A 7,472-nucleotide genomic window follows, 5' to 3' on the forward strand; every position below is an offset into this window, starting at 1 on the left:
TCCAAATCCCTTCACGTGGTACATGGAGCCCTCCAAGAACCAGCCCCACGCTGCCTCCTTCCTTTTCACCCATGTTCCCCTGTAACAATCTTAAAGCTCTGCAGTCACACCCTGCCCATGGAGCCCCTGTGCCTTGTTTATTTCACCCCTGTGGCTGAGGGTCTCTGCCCTCCTTCCCCTCCCTATTGCCTAACTAACATCTCTTCATCCATTCTGGGTCAACTTGGGCATTCCTCTCTCAGAAACCTTTTATGCTTCCCTCAGGCTAGATAGGTTCCCTCCTCTGGGCTTTAAAACACTTTGGTATATTTCTCTGATTGCACTTATCACATGCATTATACACTTCTGATTAGTGTCTGCCTTCCTACCTCAAACAAGTTTTTTTAAGCCTTTTGAGGTCACGGACTGTGACTCATTTGCCTTGTCCCTACTACTGTGTTTCACAGATGGTAGGAGGAATGCAATAAATATCTGTTGAATGTCAAGGTGCACGAGGTGCTTTTCAGACTTAGAGCTACCTGAGTGCATATTTTATCACCTTGGAAGAATTTAAAAATCAAAAGCAGACATATCTTAACCTCGTTTCCATACCCAGCTTCTCATATGGTTTTTGCTGTTCTCTTTAATTGAGTCCTATATGTGCAGACCAAATATAAGGAACTGAGAAGAGGAAGAGAAAAATATGGGAAGTGGTAATAAAATAAAAATTTATAAACTTCAAAATTTATATAATGCAAATATGCACCCCTAAAAAACAAGATTAAGAAAACAAAGATTTGTAGCCCTAATTTTTTCAATCATTTGCACATAGCTCTTAACAAAGATCTAGTAGAAACTACAAATAGGAATTCAGTTTAAAGTCCATTAGATAAAACTGAACATTGCTATTTGCATCTGTAAAATACATGTTTTAAAAATCCCTATAATTTTGTCCTTTTCATGATTAAATTTTAGTTTAATTTTATTTTATGAAAATCGACTTATCTCTGCCTATTGCAATAGAACCAACAAATAAAAAGATAAAAAAATAGGAGTGAGATAGTTCTTTTTCCCTCTCCACTTCTTTGCAGTTTGTGTTTCATTCAAATATACTTATGCAATGGACTTGGAAAATAGTATTCCAACTACATTTTTGATTATTCATATACGTCAAAATTTAGATGCTTAACATGAATACACTAAAGGCTAAGAGACTGAGAGAATCTCTACTCATCCTTTAAGTTACCAATTATCAAATATTTCATGAACAAAAGTAAAGTAATTCTTGAAAAAATTTCAAGAACAGTGGTATGCCCCTAACAATGTCAAATAAAAATTTTGTGTGTACACATCTCCCATACATATTTATTTCCATAAATTAAAAGTATTACTATACTAATAGATTAATATAACTTATCTGTTAACTTATAATTGTTATATGTGTTAAATACATTAACAGAAATTAAAAATAAAATAAAAATAAATATAACTAGATGTTTTAATAATATATTCTTTCTGAACTTCAATATAGGATGCACAACTTGCAAGATGTTGCTATCACATGAAGTCTAATTCTCTCTGCATTGTCTCTCCTGGAACTACAATTAAATCCAGAGAAAACATGATGATATTTATGGCAGCTAAGAGATATCAAAAGCAAAAAAGCCAGTAGCCTTTCCAAGATATATTGCACCTCTTGCCAGGGGAGTGTGGATCAAGGCGTGAGTGAATCAGCACAAATGCATCACACTGGAAACAAATACACACTTAGAATTTTGAGTTAGCAGAGATCTTGAATATCATTGAGTTCAGTAATTTTCAAAGTTTTTTTTGGTTATGAAATATTTTCTTTGCAAATGAACACCTTAGCAGAAGACCATTATATAAGATGGATACAAGCTGAACTGCTCCAGGTACCTCAGACTTCAATGTTTGAAGCTCTATCTACTCTCCTCCCTAGCCTGCCCCACTTCTTTCCCCTTCGGGGGTATACAGCAGTTTGAAAACTACATGGCCACACTGACATTTTAGAGATGAGGCTACCAGTCTGGAGATGTAATGAGAAAAGCCATTTCAAGATAGAATTTAATAAAGTAGCTAAAAGTATTAATCCTGGGCACTTGTCCAACTTCCCTTTTGGTGCCCCTGCCTTGTTTTCGGGGACTGGTTTCTTTGTATATCCCAAGGTGATCTCAGTTGTAAAGGTAAATACTTAAACCACGAGCAGTTAGAATTTAAAGCAAGTTTTTTCTTCTAAGGTTTGGCAAAATAATAAATACTTATTTTCTCCTCCAAATACATATTTTCTAACTTAAAAGTTGTAATTACTCAAGCAGCCAGCCAGGGCAATATGCAAATAATATGCATAAAGAAGAAGAATCCACTGAGCCTCAAACGCAAAATTTCAAGGGGTGCTCAAAAGCTCAGAAATCAAGATAAATAATATTTTAATGCAATATGTTTTAAAAATCAAAATTTTTACAAGAAAACGATGATGAACAAAATATCAAAATTTAATATGGATTTAATCCCGAATTTGTGTAACTCAGCCTCACGTATCTCATCTGGTCCAGCAACTTCTCTGAAAAATAAGTGCAAATACAAAAATTATGTCAGATTAATAATATTATGTAAATTTCTGCTTCATAATAACCTAGGATTGTAGAAGGAGAAGGAAATGTAGTTTGAAGGACAAAGTCCCGTCAAAGATGTGTTCTGCTATAAAGACCTTTACACTTTAGTCTGTAGGCCTGGGGATTAGGTTAAGTTGCATGGGAACAAATAAGCAACTAGACAACTATAATACTTAGTCTGTGCTTGCATTTGAACTATTTTACAATGTCAGCGAGCTACTAAATCTAGTTATAGCTGCTTCAATAAGTATTCTTCTCCATTTTTGTTTTGTTTTTAAAAGCAAGTCATATTTCTAAAATTTATAAAAACCTGAAAGTTGAAATGTGTCAGGTGAACATAATGTGACTCTGTAAAGCAAATTAACCACTTCAACTGTAAGACCTAGTTTTAAAAGGCTGTTCTTAAGAAGACATATTGAACTTCTCAAGCATTATAATGGCGAAAACAACCATCAAAGTGATGAAATATGGTGATATTAGAGAGAATGTGCATTTATGAGAATATTTTCTATCCACAGAGCCCAAATGAACTAACTTAGGAGGACAAATGACACTGTGTCTGACATATAGGAGGTGCTCAATACATATTTACTGAATGAATAAATTTATGAAAGAATGGAAATTGAGAAAAGGCTGAAAACAGAGTAGGATCAGATTATAAAGGGCTTTGAATGAGACTTTATGCTGTGGGCCATTGAGCAAAGGTTTAACAAGTTTTAAACAAACAAAAAACAAAGTGATTATTTAAAAGAAAGAATGGGTGGCTTGACAGCAAGCAAACAGAAAATTCAGCTAACAGTCTGTAGAAGTAATCTTGGCAATGGACAATAGGAACCCACAGAAGGGTAATGATAGTAAAACTGGAGTAAGGAAAGTGGCAAATACTGCTGGTTGGCTGCCAATAGCTCCTCTCCTCTTTCGCTATAGAAATACAAAGTCCAACTAGGTACATAGCTAAAGACATTACCAAACCCTGTACGCTACTAGGTATAGTCGTGCAAGTAAATTTTGTCATTACCCATGAGCTATAAGCAGAAGTGATGTAGTACACTTCCAAGTTACAGCCTGAAAGAGAGGGGATTATGGTCTCTCTCTCTTCTTTTCCCCTTTCTGAAAACTGGACTGTATCTGTGGTAGTGAGTCATTTGCCATGAGGCGGACAAAGACAATTCTTTGAGGATGACAAAACAATATGGAAGGAGGCACTAAACCAGCCCTATACCACCTACCTAAACTTCACATAAGACAGAGTTAAACTTACATTGTATTTCATCCATTGTTTTTGAGGAGACTTTGTTATAACTGCCAAACTAATGTCCTAACAAATATATATGGATATAAACAACATTTCAAAATGGAAAAATCCATGGAACATGGTGATAGGCTACACTGAATGAAGGAAAATGATGAGAAGAAACAATTCCAAGGTTCTATTTCCAGAGAATTAGGACAATGGTGGAACTGCCAACAAAATAACAGGTGAGAGAGAGATTAGTAGAGTCATATGGCTGCTGCAAAAGAGCCCACAGGATATGCTCAGTAAGCAACTATAAGAATGGGTCTGGAACTACACAAAAAGAGAAAATGGAAAATAGAAATTTCAGCAATTTTTTTAATAGTATATACAGTAGAAAATGTGAGAATTAATAGAATCTCAGACCAAGAGAGATCAGGAAGTGCCAAAAACTGAACGATGGTGTGTTCTCACAGAAGGCAGGAGGAAGCAGCAGTAATCAGCAAAGGGGGAAAGAATGTTATTATCTTACATAGGAGAGAGGTAATGATTAAAAACATAGAATAATAGAATTAACCTTGATTCAAGCTGAAAAACAAATTTAAAGGGAATTTGATATATTTCAAATGTCTTAAATCCATTTAAAGCTTTCATGAAAAATTAAAGGAATAATTTCTTGAAATAGAAAAGCATTAATCAGGGTTCTGAACAAGGCACATCTCAATCATGTTTTAGTCTTAATTTAAATTTCCAGAATTCCAAGGGAGAAAAGGACATACAACAGGCACATATATCTTTCTCTGCTTTTTTTTTTAAATTCATATACTGAAGGGAGAAATGAGGTGAGAGGAATAAAGAAGAAGGAAGTAGAATTGCTTTACTACTCATTCATTCTAGAAGGCTGATGTTTATAAGTAGAAATGATAAACTGAAACAAAAGTCTCCTCTTCAATTTTTATTAAGTTTCTTTCAAAGATATGGTGAGTCTAAATTTCACATTTAAGCTTTGAAGTAAATAAAGATAATACAAAAAGTTGACAACATGGAAGCTGATTGTTACATATAAGAAGAGAGAGTTTGAGAATCTGTACCACTTGTGAGATACACTGCAATTACTGGAAGGTCACCAGCATTCCAGAACATTCAGGCAACAATGTACCAGGCTCTCCAACAGTCCTTCTTCCTCACCTGACCTGGGCCATCCAACCAGGAGGGCAATTTTTAGAGATGAGTGAAACCAAAAATTTCTGTTTTTCATTACACTATTTATTTCAAATTGATGAAACCCACCATATTAGCTTTGTCTGGAAGATTATTTTCTCTCTAGCTTTAGCCTGCAGAAAGTACATGATGGCTGCTTAAGGGATATCAGGGAAGATTCTAGGATTCTTTACCACTCCATTTTCTTTGAAGTCAATCATACTAATTAACTTTGCATGAGAAACTGATATTCCCCTCTTTACATTTGAAGAGAAATCTGTTGGTAATCTCCTCCTTTTCACATAGTGATTGCATTATCTACAGTCTTTCCACTTGTTTGGAAGATAGTTTTCACTGTTGTTTTTAGTATTATATTTGAGTTTTATAATCATTTTTCTTTTAAATTCTTACTCTTTCTTTTAAATCCACATTTTGGGATTCTACACACCCTCATTTTCTTTGCATAGTGACTAGATTTATTACTTTTCATTCCTCCAAGTGGATCAGGGTGGAAAGGCCTGCCATAAAATGACTTTTCCTTTGTAAATGGTTGCAGGACACCTGAAAAAAGGTTGCTCTACACCAACAAATTAGCTTAGGGAATAAAAAGAAAAAAACTTTTTTCTTATTTTGAGTCAATATAAGGGAAGGGCGTGTGTATGTTAGGAGTGGGAGGAAGGCAGGAGATGAGGGACGCGTTTCATAACATTCAGCACTCGACATGCAAAATTGCCATTACTTCACTCCCATCTGTCTGCATATCTCCTCAGGTGTGGCCTATGTGGTTCTAGAATTCCTGGCATTTAAATATAACCTGAAAGCCACACAGATCAACCAGGAAAGCCCTTCTCTCCATCCTCTTACCATGTGCCACATAAAAACCACAGCACCAAGGCAGCAGATTCACATTTATTGTAATCTACTTACTGCTTCTTAATGTTTGCTTGCAAAACTTCAATAAGGGAAGTAACTTTTAAATTTTTCCACCACTATTAAGCTTCTTAGTCTATATTACTTTCTTACTTATATCATAATCCTTGAACACCAAGAAATCATCTCATAAGCCTCATGTATGTTCCATTATGACATACGACATTTTAATAGGTATATCTGGGGCTAAAGAGGAATCTGTTAGGTATCAACCACAGTTAACAAAATAATTTTAATGTTAATTGTAAAATAAATTGAAATAAAATGTTAGGTCTAACCCCAATATTGTTATGTCCACAGTAGTAGATTTACATCTGGCATCTACAAACATTTATGCTCACAAAAGAAAGTGCATGAAAACTATGTTATATGTAAAAGTGAATATACCAACACATTGGGGAAGGAAGCGAACAATTGCTGAGCACCCATGACTTTCCAGATGCTTTAAACATTCTCTCACTGAATCCTTAAAAAAAATCCTCAGAAAGAAATATTAATGCCATTGGATGCCCAGGGGATCCTACGGCTATAATAGAGCCAGTGTCAAGTAGATTCAAAGTATGAATCCAGGTCTGCCTAACACAAAGCCACACTGAGTTACCAATAGTAGAAGTGGCTAAGTCAGCTCATAGAAGCGGCAAAGAGTGAATATGTGGGAAAGTAAAGTTGATGAATTCTACTTTAGAGGTCACTTTAGATATGTCCCATATTTTTTCAAAGTGGTTCTTAAAAGACACCCTATTAGCGTCACATTTTTAACACCAGATGCCCCACCCCTACCTTGATAAGATCAGTGACCTGTTCAAAGCTTGATCTGTTTAAAAAAGAGCATAACAATGAGCCCATGAAGGCAGCTCAGGATAACCAATAAATGTGATATCTTGCACATCCACCAGGAAGTGACTCCATAGACTCCTAGAGAAACAGAGGTGGGAGGCGAGTGAGGAGTACAAAAAAACCAGAATATATCTCCAATTTAAAAAATTGTTTTTGATATATATAACCAAATATAACAATTTGGTGCCCTTTTCAATAAGTAAAGATGCTCTTATTAAATGAACATGATTTTGGTTAGCTAAATAACCTCTTCCAAAGCATTAAACCCTTTGGACTTTAGTTTCTTCATCTGCTTATGTAGCATGTTGGTGTTTTAAGGGCTTTTGCAAGGTTCACCTTCTGCTGAGAGCCCTGGGCAAAGGAGTTAGACGGTCATAAACGTTTGGTTATGAAAGGCTAACACTGGAAAAGACCCTAACATTAAAAACAGTATAATGCTGTGGGGTGTCTATTCACTCTAATGATAGTTTCCTTAGCAGTGCAGAAGCTTTTTAATTTGATTAGATCCCACTTATTTATTTTTGTTGCTGCGGCAATTGATTTGGGGTTCTTCTTCAAGAATTCTTTGCCTAGGCCGATGTCTGAAAGGGTCTTCCCAACATCTTCATTTAGAATTCTTAAGGTTTCATGCCTTAGGTTTAAGTCTGTTATCCATCTTG

Source organism: Propithecus coquereli, unplaced genomic scaffold (assembly GCF_000956105.1).
Source record: "Propithecus coquereli isolate 6110/MARCELLA unplaced genomic scaffold, Pcoq_1.0 Scaffold200, whole genome shotgun sequence".
NCBI classification, from domain to species: Eukaryota; Metazoa; Chordata; class Mammalia; order Primates; family Indriidae; genus Propithecus; species Propithecus coquereli.